The sequence below is a fragment of the Mesoplodon mirus genome (genome assembly GCF_964341445.2).
Source record: "Mesoplodon mirus genome assembly, chromosome: 11".
Classification (NCBI taxonomy): domain Eukaryota; kingdom Metazoa; phylum Chordata; class Mammalia; order Artiodactyla; family Ziphiidae; genus Mesoplodon; species Mesoplodon mirus.
In genome coordinates, this window is record NC_138987.1 from 98,806,078 (window position 1) to 98,823,745 (window position 17,668).

Below are 17,668 nucleotides of genomic sequence, written 5' to 3' on the forward strand. Positions count from 1 at the left end.
AAATTTGCTGCCACATGAGCTAAGCTGATCTTCACAGTATCATATCCCTATGACCAAGAGTGCCTAAGCTATGAACTCACCAGTAACTCGTGCCAAGCTGCCTCTTCTTTTGCACAAGATGTTCATTTAAAATCAAATTGCACATAAATCCCTCCAGTTTCTGCTCATTTCCCTCAGCCCTTGGCCTTTTTTGGTCTTTTTTCCCCTCTCTGCTCCCAACCCTGTCTGCTGCGAGTCTCTGAGATGACACACGGGCAGGGAAAGCTGGGCGGTCTAGGGGAGCATCCTGGAGTCGCGCTGGAGCCGGTGGGCGAGCCCCAGGGCCGCGTCCGCCCAAAGCGCACAGGCTCCCCGAGGGGGTTACAGGGATGGCCTGATGCAACTACCCTCGCAGAATTGGAACGCCCCTTAAGGACTCTTCTAGAACAACTCCTTCGTCTTACAGATGTGGAAAATGAGGCCCGGAGTGCAGAACGACTTGCCTTTGCAATTGGGGAACCCAAGCTAGGAGAGCACCCCAAGTGGCCCCTCTCCCGGACTAGTTCACTTTCTGGACCGCTGCCTCTGACTCTGCGGATGCGGAAACTGAAGCTTAGAGAGGTGAAGATATCAGCCATGACCCCAGAGCTACAGAGTGCGGGCTTCAGTACTGGACCCACAGTGCGATGGGAGCGGCAGCTAAGGGAGGACCGGGAAGGGGTTGGCCAGGCATTTCTCACGCGGCGGGAGACGCCTGCACAACTCCAGGGGGCGCTGTTCGTACCGCCCCGCCAGTATGTGCCCCGCTGGAGACTGGGCTGGGGGCGCAGGGTGGGGAGGAAGGTGCCCCGATCCTGCTGACAATCAGCCCCTGGGCCCGGCATGTCGGGGGTGCCCGCCCGGGGTGGGGTGCCTGGTTCCCCAGCACCGCCCGCGGCCCCTGTTCGGGAAGATGGGGACCGGGTCCGAAGGCCTTTTCCCATTCAGTGGGATTATCCCTTTTGAATTGTTTTTTTTAAAAAAAAAGCTGCAGCGAGTGAACCCTGCCTGACAACACCGAAGGAATTTTTCCCAGGGATCGGCCGAAAGCTGACTCACATTTAAAGACTTGCCCAAAGTGGTCATGCCCCTCTGAGCAAATACCACAGGCATGTCAAACCCCGCTCCCCACGGCCCCGCCGCCAGGCCCCGCAGCTGCCCGGCCCGGCCCAGCCCGGCCCGGCCCGCGATTGGACGAGCGCCGCGCTGCTAAGCCAGGCCAGCCAATCGCGGCTCGCGTAGCAGGGCCAGCCAATCGTGGCGCCGCTTAGCCCGGCGCAGCCAACCGCAGCGCCGCTTAGTCGGGCCAGCCAATCGCAGCGCCACCTAGCCGGTTGCTATCCGGGTCCCGGGTCCTAGGGAGGGGCGGCGGGTGGCGGTTCCTGCTTGTTTTCTGTCCCGCGGGCGGGGGTGGAGCGGGAGGCTTCGGCTGTGTGTTTAGGCAGGTAGGGCCCCGGAGGGAAGTGAAGAGTGAGGGCTGAGCCGCCTACGAGGGAGGGAAGCTGCCTCAGGGCCTTGAGCCGCAAAGTGCCACTGCGGCACGTGAGCTGCAGCGAGCTGCCAGGGGCTCCGGCGCCGGCGCGGGGCGCATCCCTGGGAACCCATCCTTGGGAGCTGACAGTCCAGTTCCAGGCTGCCCCAGAGCTCCAGCACCCGTCAGTCTTTTCTCCTCCAGTTGTGGAAGGCAAGAAGAGGCACTGACCCATCAAGAGTGCAGAAGGTGCTGGAAAGATATCAAACGTCCGAGGTCTCTCTGTGTTCACAGATAAATACACATGTGAGCCTGGCTGAGTCTGTTCACAACTATGGTTCTCGATTTTTCTCATCTTTAAAATGAGAGGTTTGGGCCCCTGTCACCTCTAAGATTCTGGTTCTTATCTCAACACCGAGAGGAACATTGAGGTCTGGTTCTAAGGCCAAACCGCTTTCCACCCGGCAGCCCAAGGGCTTTTCTTAACACATGAATGGAATCAAGTCGCCCCCCCCCCGCCCGCCACACCCCGCCACACCCACACCCACACTTAAAACCTTTTGAGCATCAGCATTCTGCCTCCACACCCAGCCTTGTCCCCTTCCCCCGCCCCCACCTCTTTCCTCCCTCGAGGGCCTTTGCACATGCTGTTCCCTTCATCCCCACCCCAGCCTCTCCCTTGGCCAACTCCTAACTCCTCCAGGTCTAAGCATAAATGTCACCCTGATCTGAATTGGTCCCACTGCCATTCCCTCTTATGGCACCCTGTGGTTTTCCATCATAGCACACACCCTAAACTGTAATTTTATAAGTTTATTTGTATTTATTTGCTTAATGTCTCCTCCACTAGAAAGGACAGAGGCCAGTTCTGTTGTTTTTTGTTTTTTTTTTGTACCACATCCCCAGTGTCTACCACAGTGCCTGCCACTCGGTAAATATTAGGTTGAATTCATTGAAAAATTATCTTCAGGAGAGTAAAGAATCATTGTACCCATTTAACAGATGAGGCTGTGGAAGCTCAGACAGGTTAAGTAACTTACCTACATTCAAATGGTCAAAAGGTGACCAAACTTATCTCTGGTCTTCAGTTTCTGTTAGGCAATTGTATTAGGAGATCATAGGCCTTCCAAGAGGTAGCAAATAAATACTTGAACAGATGGTTATAGCATTTTGGGTGCTGTGGTTTTCCTTCTGCTATCCAGGACTCTTTCCAGCCCATTGAAAGTTCCATTCACTTATTCATTCTACAGATATTTATGGAGCATCGGTTATGATGAGCCCAGCAGCCCAAGGTTAAACAGGAGAGTTCCCTTCCAGAACTTACTGGTAAGTGTGAGCTTCCAGACCACAAGCTATAGCCTTGTCTACCAAAGAGCAGAATCTACTGTGTCCATTTAGTAAAAAAATGTGGTCATCTATTCTGATGTTTTGTTGATTTCAGTGTCTGTTCTGGTATGTAGTAGGCTTAACCTGTATTTTTAACTGGACTAAAAAAATGCATTCCCAAAGCTGGAATATATTTTTTACAGTTTAACCTACTGTTTCTTTGGATTAACAGTGTTGTCTGGGAACCAATCATGGTTATTTCTAAAGGAGAAAGATGCTACAGCAGGGGAGTGTACGCATGGCAAGAGACTTTTCTGGGTACCATTCCCTTAGCTGTGATCTAGAAGCTGGCTCTGCTGTCAGCTGCACCAAAGACACACACACACCACCAGCGCCACGGCCACGGCCACGGCCACGGCCACGGCCACCACCAAATGGCTGAGTCAAAATGACATAAAAGGGGAGGGAGATAATACTCAGACCAAGTCCCAGCTCCCCCATATAGCCAAGCCAATTGATCTCTGGCAAGTCTCTGCCCTTCCAAGCCCCAGGCTCCTAATCTGGCCCCAGTGCTTTCCAGCTATGAAGCATCTGTAAAATGAACTGGCTCCATTACTTTATTCCTTTACTTATTCAGCAACATTTATTAATCATCTCCTATAGGCCAGGCACTCTGTCCAGCACTGGGACTACAATTGGGTGTAAAACTAACTATGGTCTCTGTCCTCAGAGAGCTTACGCTCCAGTGGCGGATACAACCATCAATTAAACAGTCACTGATCAAACAATCACCATACACATAGAATTACAAATTGAACTGAGTGCCTCTGGGTGATCACATTGGCGTGTGCACCAACCCTGTGGCAGGAAGCCTCCTGCACACTGAAGGAACCAGAGGAATCCAGCATGGCTGGAAGAGAGCTGGGAGGAGAGGAGGGCCCAAGTGCTGCAGGGCCTTGAAGGACATGTTGGGGACTTCAGTCTTGATCCTGACGGCGATGGAAAACCACGGGAGGGTTTTCAGAGGAGGATTCGATGTTCCAGTTTTTATTTTAGAAATATTTCCAGCTGAGGTAAGGGGCATGAGTTAACAGAGTGGAAGTGAGAAGACAGGTTGGGAGGTGAGAGATGTTGGGAACTTGAATTAGGTTGATGATGGTGGGGAGGATATGATAGTGATGGGGAAGAAGTGATGATGGTGGGGAAAAGATGATAGTGAGGAAGAGTTGATGATGGTGGGGAAGAGGTGATGATGGTGGGCAAGAGGTGATGATGGTGGGGAAGAGGTGATGATGGTGAGGAAGAGGTGATGGAGGGGAAGAGGTGATGATGGAGGGGAAGAGACGATGATGGAGGGGAAGAGACGATGATGGTGGGGAAGAGGTGATGATGGAGGGGAAGAGGCGATGATGGAGGGAAAGAGGCGATGATGGTGGGGAAGAGGTGATGATGGAGGGGAAGAGGTGATGGTGGAGGGGAAGAGGTGATGATGGAGAGGAAGAGGCGACGATGGTGGAGAAGAGGCGATGATGGAGGGGAAGAGGCGATGATGGTGGGGAAGAGGTGATGATGGTGGGGAAAATATGGTGAAGAGGATGGTGGGAAGAGGTGATGATGGAGGGGAAGAGGTGATGATGGAGGGGAAGAGGTGATGATGGTGGGGAAGAGGCGATGATGGAGGAGAAGCGATGATGGTGGGGAAAATATGGTGAAGAGGATGGTGGGAAGAGGCGATGATGGAGGGGAAGAGGTGATGATGGTGGGGAAGAGGCGATGATGGTGGGGAAGAGGCGATGATGGTGGGGAAGAGGCGATGATGGAGGGGAAGAGGTGATGATGGTGGGGAAAAGATGGTGAAGAGGTGATGATGGTGGGAAGAGGCGATGATGGAGGGGAAGAGGCGATGATGTAGGGGAAGAGGCGATGATGGTGGGGAAGAGGTGATGACGGTGGGGAAGAGCAAGAAGCTGTCAAACTGGAGAGAGTACATCAACACTGGTCTATCTTCAAAGCCCAGTTTCTCATTTTTTTTCCATTTTCTCCCAGTAAAGAGTGCATGCGAGACTGTAAAACTCAGCCCTTTCCATACCTGACACTGCACCAGACTTGGTCTGTATGTTCTTGTACTGGTTCCCATTGACTGTGGATTCTGGACACCCAGCGTGGATCCCAGAGCTGAGAGTCTACAAAAATATATTTGTATCTTCTCTCATTGTCCCCCTGGCTATGAACAAGTCACCACACATCGTTGCCTCTGTGGGCGCTTTGGGAGGGGATGTCTGCCTTTCCCTTGAACTGACTTCCAGAGCAAGTATTGCTCCTGATGCTTTGACTTCTGTTGTGGGTGACATGGGGGAGGTTGAGAGCCTGCAGTGTGGACTCCTTGTGGGCAGAGCTGGTGGGGAAGGGTGTGGCGAGCAGGCCATTTTCCACGTTCACCCTAGGGCCCTTGTATAGACATGATTCACTGGAGTCAGCCATTCCCTTCTTGGGCCCATCTTGGCCCTTTGTTCATCCTTCCTGTGAGCCCCAGCAAGGCCCCTTGCCTGATTCACTTTCAGTTCCCCAGCTTCTCTCTCTGTCTCTCTCTCTGTCTCTCTGTCTCTAACACACACGCACACACCCACAGCCTCAGGCTGTGGTGTTTCCACCCAAGAGGGAACATGTCACCTGCTCCATACGAAATGAGTCTTGTCTAAATGAGAAAATGCGTGCATATGTGTGTTCTTGACTGTTTCACAAAGCTGCCCTCTTTAACCACCATCTTCATGGAATCCTTCTGCTGACTCCACCTGAAAAGGTAGATCTTCGGGTAGCCAAGCCCTGAGCTCCACTGGCGGGCTCCCTGGGGTGGGGATCCCAGTGAGGACCCAGTGCGCTGCCTCGGGGACCGGGAGCTCCATACCAGAGAACATCTTCACAGCTCCCCTGGCCTCCTGCCCCCCAGGGCCCCTGGCAGTCCCTGTCCCAAGAGAGTCTAGGTGAGCGATGTGAGTAGCTCCGGACCCTCCCTCCCGACTGCGGTGTGTGTAGGAGGGTGAGCATCCCCTTTTCTATAAAGGCAGCACTTGTTCGGAGTTCTGAGACTCTGACAGCATCCACTTAGCAACAGCCAGCACGTGGGTCTGGCTCGGGTCTGTGCTGGAGAGAAAGTGGGGTGCCTGATGGGTTTGACTCTGATCAGAAAGCAGTGAGCAGAAGGCTTTTTTTTTTTTTTTTTTTGTAGGGGTGGAACTTTTCAACTTTATTGAGAAACGACTTATGTAAAATGAGCTACATTCAAAGTACAATTCCATGAGTTTTAACGGTTGTGTATACCCATACAAAACATTTCCATCACCACACAATGGGGTTTTAAAAAATCATTTTAGATTGTTAATATAGTATTACACTTTCTACTGACTGGCCCTTCCCAGGTTCCGTTCATTCTTGCCTTCATCACTCACCAGGCTAAGAGGAGTTACCCAAAGGCAGGGTCATATCGTATGCATCTGTATATTCCCGCCTCTGAGCACAGAGCGTGTTCAGTGAATGAACCCATTTGGCGACCATTCACCCCGTGCCGTGCATGGCCCTGGAGGACCCAAAGCAGGTACAGGACACCGTCCTTGCCTTCTGGAACTCCCAGTCTGGGTGGAGAGTCAGCTGTGGCAGAGTGATTGCCCAAGCTGTAACTGTAGGCCAGGGCTGGAGGTGACCCTGCTGCAGATGAGGACTCCACCCTCAGAATGAGCCCCTGTCCTGTCACTGATTCCTCTCCTGCCGCCTCTGCACTGGCTCCAGGCTTCACGTCTTCCACGGCCTCCCTGGGGTCCTATGACCCACGTCGGGGGTGTGCTTTCCGCACGGGGACAGGCACAGATCTGACAGTGGAGTTGGGATCCAGTTTCCATCAGTCCCCTGCTGTCTGACTTGCACGTGTTCTCCAGCCTTCCGGAGCTTCAGTTTCTCAATCTGCGAAAATGACAGCCAACGTCACAAGCCGTTTCCCTGTGCCAGGCTTGGTTTTGACTTATTGGGTCCTCCCAGCACCAATGGTCTTGGTTTTACAGATAAGAAAGTGAGGCCCAGGGAGGGAGCAACCCGTCCACAGGGGCAAGAGCCGAATTGAAACCCTGGGAAGCAGCTCCCAGCCCAAGCCTGACTTTGGCCCGCGCCGGCTCTCAGGCCCCCTTCCCAGGCCCCCTTGCTCTCAGCCTCTCAGGCCAGCTGCACCCAAGCAGAGCACGTCTCCTGGCATCACCGGCCTTTCAGAAACACGGGTCCCTCTGTCTCTTTCCGCAGGCCTTGACCTCAAGTCCAAGCCCAGACTCCAGGCGCGTCCTGCCGCCCCGCCCCCTGGGCTGAGCTCCCCCCTCCCCTTTCCTGGGCGCACAGCCTCAGGTCAGCGGTCAGCGGTCAGGTTCTCTGACCCGTCCCCTCTAGCACTCCCCTTTTCCCGGCCGGCCCAGCAGTCTTTCAACCTCAATTGACTCCTGCTGTTTTCTCCTCCCGGGCTCTCTCACTTCCCTTGCCCCTTTCATCCCTGCCCCCCACTCGGCTCCCACATCCTGCCCTGGGGCCCTCTCCCCGGCCCCAAGAAGTCTGTCTCGGTATTGTTCGCCAATTCCAACATTAGCATTCTCAAAACCCACATTTGCATTTTGATGGCTCCTGTCCCAGCTAGACAGGGGTACTTTGATGCCTATATATTTTGGAGAGGAGAGCTTTCTCCTGCACAGTCTCATTTTCCACTTTGAGTCCAGTGCATTCTCTGGTTCTGGCCCTGATTTACTCTGGGTCAAGACAGACAAGCCAGCACCTTTAGGCTACGCTGGGGCTTACAGGCTCAGGGGCGGCTTTGCCTGTAGGAGCTCCGGCGAACAGAAGTCTCACTTCCCCCACCTCCCAGCCCTGCTCGGAACATGAAAGCTTCTTGCAGGCTCGCATCTGCAACCAGTGTTCTCTCCTCCCAGGCTCCAAGACCTGGCCTCCAGCATTCCGCAGCACAATGCGGAGGCCGGGGGCTGGGGTTCGCGGTGTCACCCCTAGCCGGGACACCCACCTGCGACATGAACCATCTCCGGCCTCGGTTCTAGGAAAAGCCACGAGGATGGGATAAAGAAGCCTAGTCAGCCAGTATTTCCCAGGGCAGGGGTGTTCCGGCTTTTAGTTTTTCTCTGCCTCTGGGCTTCTGGGGTTCAGCCAGAATTAGAACGGCCAAGTGCCAAGCAACTGAGAGAAAGGAATCTCCTGCCAGGTCTCCAGGGGGTTCGAGGCCACTTCTTACAGAGGTTTAGGGAATTGTGGTTTGCATGGCAGGGCTTCCTGGGGTTGCATCACAACTTCAGAGTGATTTATGACTCCTCTTCCTTTGAGAAGCTCTCGACCTCCGTTTCCACCTACAGCGGAGTTCCTTCCATGCGGCGACCCTACGGAACATCTTATATATATGGTGTGGGGGTGGCTATTGAGGCACTTGGGCTGGGGAAACAGAGGCACTTCCGGGGGCGAGGGGAGCGGGGCGGGGCGGGGCGTGATCCTGGAGGCTTCTGACTCCAGGGCGCCAGCGGGCCCATCCAGGGCAGCAGCAAAGGAGACAAGAGGAAATCTTGATTCCTCCAGTTTTGTCAGGATTCAGCTAGCATTGCTGGGAAGAGTTCTGTATTCCTGGCTCTGTGCTGGTGACTAAGGTTGATGCACAAAACAAAACAAAACAAAACAAAAAGAAGTTGGTGAGCCTAAAACTCCAAGTATTTATGTTCTAGTAGGAAATACATAAATGCATCATATTATTAATAATGACTGCCCATCGATCACTTGCTTGTGTGGGGTGTTTTTACATGCATTATTTCTAACTTTCACAGCAAGGTTATATTCTGGTGCCAGTCTTACAGATGGGGGAAAGAAGGCTCCTATTAAAGGCTCCAAGGTCACACGGCTAGGAAGTTGCTGAGCCAGAATTTACACCCATTCGAAGTTCATGGCCCATGCTCCTTCCCCAGCACCAAAGTGCAAGACGAGGCTCAGCCCAAGTACCAGAGGGTGTAAAATAACCATGTGCAGGGGAATCCAGGGAGGGAGCGCCCCCATCTCGCTCCAGGGACCAGGAGGTGCATGCAAGGGGGGTGGGCATCTCTGGAGAGAGGACTCAGGGAGCAGAAGCACTGAGGTACACCAGAGAAACAGTGAGTCATCCTGATACCGAACCAAACGTGGGGCTGCTCGCCTGTGCGCAGTAAAGCCCATCTACTGACCCCAGGTTGTAGGGAAGGAAAGGGCAGTGTTTATTGCAGGTGCCAAGCAAGGAGTCTGGACAGCTCGTGCTCCAAACACCCGAACTCCCCAAAGGGTTTCAGCAAAGCATTTTTAAAGGCCAAGTAAGGGAGGGGTGTCCGGGGGTATGTGATCAGCTCATGCACAATTCTCTGACTGGCTGATGGTGAGGTAACAGGGTGGTGTCGCAGGGGTTCACATCAATCCTTAGGCTCCAGGAGGCCTGGGGTCTATGTGCTCATGGTCATCAAGTAGTTAGCTTCTCCCATTTGATGGGGGGCGAGGGCGGTTTCACATCTGTAAATCAACTTGGGACATGTGCATCAGATACTATTGGGTTGGCCAAAAAGTTCCTTTGGGCTTTTTGTAACATCTTGCAGAAAAACCCAAACAAACTTTTTGGCCAACCCAATATTATCTAAGTCCTTCAGAGAAGAGCTAAAGCAGAGGATATGGGGGAGAGGTCTGCCCCGGGAAGCCCCCATAGGTTACAATCCTGGAGTCCAGGATCTGAGAAGAGAGTAGAGAGTAGGTGGGCACCAGAACACAGATGTGTCTGTAGGCATCTGGCCATGTTCTGTAGGTGTTAGGGGAACATGGAAAAAATTTGAGTAAGCTAGTGATGTGAGAACTCAAGAAGACGTAGGTAAGGAGTCTTGGGATGGGGAGAGAGTAAAATGACACAGGAGATTCAGGTTATTGAAATCCCAGCGAGGGGCAAAGAGATCTGGAAAAAGGTAGCCTGTGAATGGCAACATGGTGTTAAGTATCTGAAATGATTTGGGGATGAAATGGGGGTCTGGAGCACAAGGTGAGGTGTGAGCTGGAGCTTCAGGTTTGGAGATTGCAACTTAAAAGGTGATGCTTCGGACTCCCTGGTGGCGCAGTGGTTAAGAATCCGCCTGCCAATGCAGGGGACACGTGTTCGAGCCCTGGTCCGGGAAGATCCCACATGCCGTGGAGCAGCTAAGCCCGTGCACCACAACTACTGAGCCTGCGCTTGAGAGCCCACAAGCCACAACTACTGAGCCCGCGGGCCTAGAGCCTGTGCTCCGCAACAAGAGAAGCCACCACAATGAGAAGCCCATGCACCGCAAAGAGTATCCCCGGCTCACCGCAACTAGAGAAAGCCCGTGCACAGCAACAAAAACTCAATGCAGGCAAAAAATAAAAATAAAAATAAAATAAAATTAGGAAAAAAAAAAAAAAAGGTGATGCCTGAAACCCTAGGAATGGATTTAAGCAACAGGGGTAACAGAAGACAAGAGAGGCAGGGATCAAATCTAGACTCAAAGGTCAGAGGGCAAAGGGGAGACGCAAAGGAGATGGAAAAGAAGCAGTGGGAGGGGAGAAAGTAAATTCCAAGGTGGCTGCCTCAGTCAACTCTGTCTTGTCCCTGCTTGAGACTCACGTACCAGATTGGGGCGTGACTGCCAACCCTTCCACCTGGCCTGTACTCTGAGCATCAGCGTCCTATTTTGTAAAAGGAAACACGGCATGAGTGTGGCATCTTACATGATGGCTGGAGAAACAGCACTTCCTAGGGGCTCACTCATTGGCAGCTCTCATGGTTGTAAGTGTTGTCTATTTACCCTATTCTTTTCCAAGTTCAGGACCTCCTCGAGATCAGGGGCCAGAGCTGACACCGGGCACATTATAGTCACTCTTCAGATGTCTCTCGAGTGCTGAGAAGATGGGATGGATGAGGATTTCTTGTTGCCACCCTGATCGTTTAGCCCTTGTTGGCTGTTAGTCAGGGAAGAGCTTGAGAGTCAAGAACCAGACCCTCTGGAGGCTCTGAACGCCAGCCCCTTCCTGTTCCCTGCTTCGTTTCCTCTGCCTAGAATATCAACCTCAAGTCTCCATTGGTAGGGCCGTGGGCAGAGACCCGGGGCCAAGACAGCAGCCCTGAGATGTGGTTGGTGCCAGGCCTGGTTCCGAGGGGGGTATCGGGGACTTACGAGGCCACCTGCGTCACTCAGACAAGGTTATGGGAAGGACCTGCTGCTTTCTAGATTTCCGTGATCTCAGTTGGTGAGGGATGGGTGGGAGAAGCTTGGAAAAGCAAGGGCACCTACCCACACCCCCTTAGTGGGGGGAGTGGTGGGGAGCAGAGGCTGGGCAGGACCAAGGCCAGGACAGTGTGGCTGCACCTGAAGCCAAGGTGCTTTTTTCTCAGCCTTGAGGTGAGAGTAGAGACATCCATCCCATGGGTCTGGTGGAAGGATTTGGGGAAGGCTTCTTTCCCTCTCATCAGCACATCCTGGCGTGTCCTTGCCAAGCTGGCTCGAGGAGTCTGCCCTGGGAACCGTCTGTTAAAATCCGCTCTCCACTAATGAGGGCTTTTCTGCCCACGTTTGTCTGAGTGAGGTGGAGGTGTGAAGGGTGCAGGGTGTGTGGAAGCCCAGCGCCCCCCTTGCCCTTGGCTGTCCCAGGCTCTGATAATGCCGGTGGCCGAGGCGGCCCCTGAGCTATCAGGCCCCCGCTCCCCGAGCTGGCGGCTCGGCTTTCATCTCTGTTTGTGGCCAAGGACAGGGACAAGGGGACCAGTGCCCAGGCTGGCTAATGAGTAATGGGAGCCTTGTCCATCTGTGGCCCTGGACGTGCCCCTGGGATGACCTTGAGGTTGCTGGAGCTGCGCAGGCCAAGACCAGGGGGCTATTTCCTCTTTATCCTCTCTGCTGCTACCCCCCCCTCCCATGAGTCTCCCACCCCCTTCACCTAAATGCCTCGGTCTGAGTCATTTATGAAAGTTATTCCAAAGGCTTTCCTCCTCCACTCTGCTTTTATGACACAGTGGAGAATGATGGGGCAAGTCTGGTGTCCATCTGAGTCAGCGAACTGTGCAGCCTCTGGTTACCTTCTTCCTCTCCCCACCCTGAGTGTTTGTGCAAATCTCCCTCTAGGGATGATGAACAAAGCCATGGAGGGGTCAGGCGCACACCTTTGTCAAGGGCTACGTCATCTTGATCTTCCTTCCTCGGGTCAGATCGCTTCCTGCCTTTCTCTCCAAGGGCCTTGAATGGCGGCCCAGGAGGAAGGCAGCGGTCTTCGCTTCCTCCCCCTCTTCCTCCCCGTGTGCCTCCCGTGCCTGCCCACATGGGAGTCTCTTCCCCAGGCCCGTGACTTGCTTGCAGCTCTGGGTCCCTGGTGCAGTTACCCAAACTCTCCAAGCTGCACCAAGGGGCCTGCGGCACCCCTTCCTGGGGCTGGCGGGGAGCTGCACAGAGGGCAGATGTCAAGTGCGAACAGCAACAAGAGATCGTAATTCCCTGTTTTGGAGCCTCCTGTCTGTCCTCCTCCCCACCAGCAGCATGAAACACGACACGTGAAAAATGTTTTCCAGAGGAATGACTGAATAAATGCATTGCTAATGGCAGCAAATATAGGTGGGCATCTGTCCTCAGGGAACGAATCAGGTCACTGATTCTCAAGTGTCACTGTCTCGCAAGGAGTGGAACCAGGCACATGGAAACCATGGCCTGAAACAACTGAATTGGGCCTTTAAAAGGAGCAAGACTTTCCTATTTTGTCTTGGGTTAGTTTTTAGGGAGATGAACATTTGAGAAAGAGCTCCAGCCACTGACAGCACGTAATTAGACTGTAGCGTCTGTATCTTGTTAGGTGTTGGATATATTTCTACGGGGTGGAGAAATGGATGAGTGACAGATTAGCCATCGGCGATGGGAACAGTGCTTATATGAGCTGCTGGGGCTTGGGTACTTCTCAGGGGTCTGGGTACCAGCTTGCCATATGGCCTTTGCGATGCCTCTTACCTTCTCTTCCTCCACCTGCCTGCCCCCCAAATCGGAGGCGTGAAGCGCCACAATCCCCAGTCTCCGCATCTTACAGGAGAGCTAGAAGGCGAGTACAACCTGGGACATGGGCCTTCAGCAGCCTCCCAGGCCAATCGCCTATGAACATGATCACATATCCTTCTGGGGCCTTTAGAGCAAGCAGAGTTGAGGGAGGGGAAGGGAAGAGGATGACGGGGGAAAAGTGAACTGAACACATCACTGTAGGGCAGTGGGGCCCAAGAGAGCACCTTTATCTCCCTCCCTGCCGTCCTGTCTCCAGGCAGCATCCATTCTGCCTTCCCGCACAGTTAGGCTGTCTCCTAGGGACTGGGCCTGGCAACCCAGAGGAGAGGCAGGCAAAATGCTGGTGGATTAACTTGCAGAGCTCTTTCTCATCCCCTACTTTAAAGCAGCTGTTTCTTCAGGAAGTTCTGACAGGCCCCTCAGAGTTGTGATGGGGCCTGTGGCTGGTGGGGCTCTGGGCTGCCTCAGCCGGGAGGCTGCACTTTCTCAGCTGGGAGCCGAAACTTTGTGACGCATCCTGCGAGGAATTCCAGGAGGGCTGGTGACTGGCTCTGGAGCTTAGAACAGCTGCTGGGTGATGGCAGAAGTTCCAATCTTACTTCCTCCAGGAAGCCTTCTGGGATTCCCCAGCCAGGTGCTCCCTTCCCAAGTCCTGTAGAGCTTTTCTGGGGACACTTAAGACTCTCTTTTGTAGTCTCATGCTTGCGTCGTTGTTTTCTCCCTTTACTAGTCTGGCAGCTGATAACAGGAAGGATCCTGATCTCATTTTTCTTGCATTGGTTGAGTGTCTATAAATACTGTTGACTCAATGAAGAAATAAATGGCCGTGTCACCTGTGCTGGCCTTCTCACCTCCCCAAGTTATTTCCAGGAGAAAGGAGGCAAAGGTTAAAGCGCCTTCAATACCTATTTTGGCCGCCTGTGTTGACGGTGCAGGCAGGATGAGGGTGCAGCGCCCCAGGGGAGGGAAGTCCAGGAAGTAAAGTAATGGGTGGACAGTTTAGCGGAATGGAATTCACGTAGGTGCTAACCCTTGGGTCCCATTTTCTGGTTTCTTGGCCTGCCCTGTTTGTAAGGTCACAGGGCCTTGCTCTGTGAAATACTAGCTTGAACAAACCTGCTTTTTTACAGCCCCACTTTGGGCTTCAAAGAGTGAGCTCCTCGTTTAAGTTTCAAGAGGCAGTCTAGCAAGGTGGGTGGGATCTCAGGTTCTAGAACCCACTTCCTAGATTCACCACTAAATGGCTGTGGAAACTTAAGCAAGTTACTTAACCTCTCTGTGCATATGCAAATGAGGAAAAGAATAGAAGCCGCCTCCTAGCATACAGAGGATTGAAGGACTGAGCCTGTGGAAGGCTCTTAGAATAGTGCCCGGGCGGTGCTCATGGATGAAAGCATCGGCATTCAGACAGCATCTTTCGATCCTAAGTTACTGAGGTCTTGCTTCCCAAAAAGCCACGCTGATATACCTGTTAATGGAGAAACTTTTTCTGGGTCTTCCCTGAATGCAAGATGCACTGAACATCCACTCCCCACCACCATCAGCACCTCCTGACCTTTATCTCCTGTGACCCCTGACCCCGACCGGGTCAGAATGTGGAGGCTCAGTCCAGGGGAAAGACGGGCTGACCCTGGGTCAGCCTAGACAAACACCTGCCTTCCGGGGAGGCCAGGTGATAGCATTCCTGAGGCCTGAGTGGGCTACACTATGTGTCAGCAGCAATCCTGTCTGCTCACTGCCGAGGACCCCTTCATCAGGTGGCCGGGCATCCCAGCAAACTCCCCAAGGCCTCTGGCTCAGTTAGAAGAGCTTCAGTGGCCTTGGCGCACAGATTCTCAAGCCTGGAGTTAGAACGCATACCTGGCTGTGTTCAGTGCCATGTCTGGTTGTAAGATCCCCCTTCCAGAGAACAGGCGAAGGAAAGGGAGCTCACGCCCAGGGGCAGGTTGAGTCAGTGGTCAGGACCGTCACAAACTCTTCTTTAAAATAGGCAGTTTGTGGTGGGAGGAATTGGGAGATTGGGATTGACATATATACACTATTGATACTAAGTATAAAATAGATAACTAATGAGAACCTACTGTGTAGCTCAGGGAACTCCACTCAGTGGTCTGTGGTGACCTAAATGGGAAGAAAATCCAAAAAAGAGGGGATTTATGTATACGTACAGCTGATTCATTTTGCTGTACAGTAGAAACTAGAACAACATTGTAAAGCAACTATACTCCAATAAAAATTAATTTAAAAGGATAAAATAAAACAGGCAGTTTTAGGGTCGATGCACAGAATGATTTCAGAAAGGAAATCCAATGGAGCGGTTGACGAAGACCTGGGTGAGAGGTAAGACTTCGAACGCCAGCCGGTGAGAAAGCCAGGTCCTAGTAGAATTCCAGCATTTGTTTCATGGCCAGGCAGGTGTTCGGTGCAGTGCACAACCTCAGCACAACCCTCTGAGGTGTGCTTGAGGAAACAGACTCAGACAGGGTTCATCACACGACCTGTAAGTAGGGGAGGTTTGAACACCAGTCTCCTGGCTTCTGGCCCGGTTCTTAGTCCACTGTTCACATCTGTTCATCCTGGAAGGGACCCTGGAGCTAGTCCTGCCCAGACTCTGGCCAAGTAGAGCATTAATCTAGCAGGATGCCTCCCCAGCAAGAGTTCTGTACAATCCATCCCCCCACCCCCCACCCCGTGGAGATGCATGAGGAACGGTCAAGGCTCTGAGGCATCCTGCAGTAGAGACCCACGTGTCCTGGTGTTTCTGAAAGGTACTTAACCACAGAGGGCCTTCTTTCATGTAACAATCATTAACCTCCTGAGGAACTGTTCTTTGGAACGTCTCCTGGGAAATACTAATCAAGTCCGATGTGTTCACTTATTAACGGGGAAATGGAAGCACAGGGTGAGGAAGGAATTGCCTGAGGGCAGCCAGCCAGTTAGCGGCAGAACTGGGATGACAACCCAGTCTTCCTGACCCTCAGCTCTATTTTTCTACCACGCCTGGCTGATGATGTTCATTAGCTTGGTATAGACCCAGTGGGGACCCAGAGTGAGGAAAGGCGGAGATTTTACCTCTGGCTGGACACAGGTCAGGAAAAGGTCTCAGGAATATTTACATTCAACAGATCAGCAAAAGTATATCTTCAAGGGTAGTAGGATATCCAGCTGCTGACGAGGGGTGAGATCAAAGCCTGGGCTGTGGGTTGGATGATTCTAGGAAGGATTTCTGAAAGATGGAAGTGTGGAGACAGATTTTGAGAGGCTGAATCACTTGTATTTCTTTATTTTTTTCTGTTTTAGTAGTTTTTTTTTTTTTTTTTAAGTTTATTTATTTTATTTATGGCTGTGTTGGCTCTTCGTTTCTGTGTGAGGGCTTTCTCTAGTTGCGGCAAGTGGGGGCCACTCCTCATCGCGGTGCGCGGGCCTCTCACTATCGCGGCCTCTCGTTGCGGAGCACAGGCTCCAGATGCGCAGGCTCAGTAATTGTGGCTCACGGGGCTAGTTGCTCCGCGGCATGTGGGATCTTCCCGGACCAGGGCTCGAACCCGTGTCCCCTGCATTGGCAGGCAGATTCTCAACCACTGCGCCACCAGGGAAGCCCCCTGTTTTAGTAGTTTTTTAATTGAAGTATAAGATGTGTTCATTTCTGCTCGACAGCAAAATGATCCAGTTATACATATATATTTTTGTATTCTTTTCCATGATGGTTTATCATAGGATATTGAATACAGTTCCCTGTGCTCTACAGTTGGACCTCGTTGTTGATCCGTTCTGTATATAAAAGCCTACATCTGCTCCCACTCCATCCCTCCCCCAAGTCCCTCCCCCCTTGGCAACCACCAATCTCTTCTCTGTGTTCTTGCTGAGTCACTTGTAAAGGGAAAATAATTAAATGTCGAACGTGAAAATCTTATTTTATTCGTTTAAGAAAACGACTTTGCACAGATATGCGTCCTATAAAGATTAGCTGACCCCCCCAAAGTGCCTTTACCTCTTGCCTCCAGATGTGCTAATTGAATACCTTACATGAACCACCACGATTCACCCAGCACGATCCACCCTGACACCTTCTGCTCCAAGGTAAGGCAGCAAGCACTCAGGGGCAACAGCAGTACACTTGGAATAGGAAACATCCATGTTTGAGCTCTGGCTTTGTGATCTGGGGTCCTTCCCTTTATCTTTCTGGGTCTAAGTTTTCTTAATAAAAAAAGAGAGAGGATTAAACCCAAACATGGGTCCACAGGCAGACAGCATCAGCATCACCTGAGTTAATGAAAGGGGCAGCTTCCTGGGCCCCACACAAGAAGTACTGCAGCAGAATTTCCAGGGCCCGTGATTTTAACAAAGGCACTAAGTATTTCTGATGTGGAATCAGGCTTAGGAACATTGGACTAAATTATTTTTGAGCGCTTCCAGCTCTCAAATGAGTTGCTTACGCTTACGGAATGTCAATATTCTTGTCATAAAATGAGATATTAATATTCACCTCTGAGTCATATATATTATATCAACATATGGAGGACTTCATCAACTCTAAAACCACCTACAAATAATATCAATATTTGTAGAAGACAATTTTGATGTACAAAAACTCACTTCATAGGGAAAATATAGAAAGCTCGCACCCAAGTCTGTGGGAATCTCCTGCATGGTATTTTGCATGAGACCTTAAAATCGAGCTGGTCTCAAGCACAACTATGAAACAGATAAAATTTTTACCTGGTCATGTTTTTAACCTTTTGGAACTTTTCCAGCTCCCATTAATCTCCCTTTACTT

The 17,668-nt window shown here is 52.0% G+C and overlaps 1 long non-coding RNA gene across 3 annotated transcripts in view; it reads left to right on the forward strand.

Annotated features, from left to right (window-relative positions):
* Positions 1 to 263: 263 nt before the first annotated feature.
* LOC309812793 overlaps positions 264 to 17,668 on the forward strand; it is a 111,895-nt gene continuing 94,490 nt past the window's right edge. For 2 of the 3 annotated variants that reach the window (XR_014295403.1, XR_014295405.1), the window contains exons 1-3: positions 264 to 600; positions 1,007 to 1,795; positions 2,740 to 2,815. This is a non-coding gene — a long non-coding RNA (uncharacterized lncRNA). The remainder of the gene's footprint in view (positions 601 to 1,006; positions 1,796 to 2,739; positions 2,816 to 17,668) is intronic. The other variant, XR_014295404.1, reaches the window with a different exon arrangement.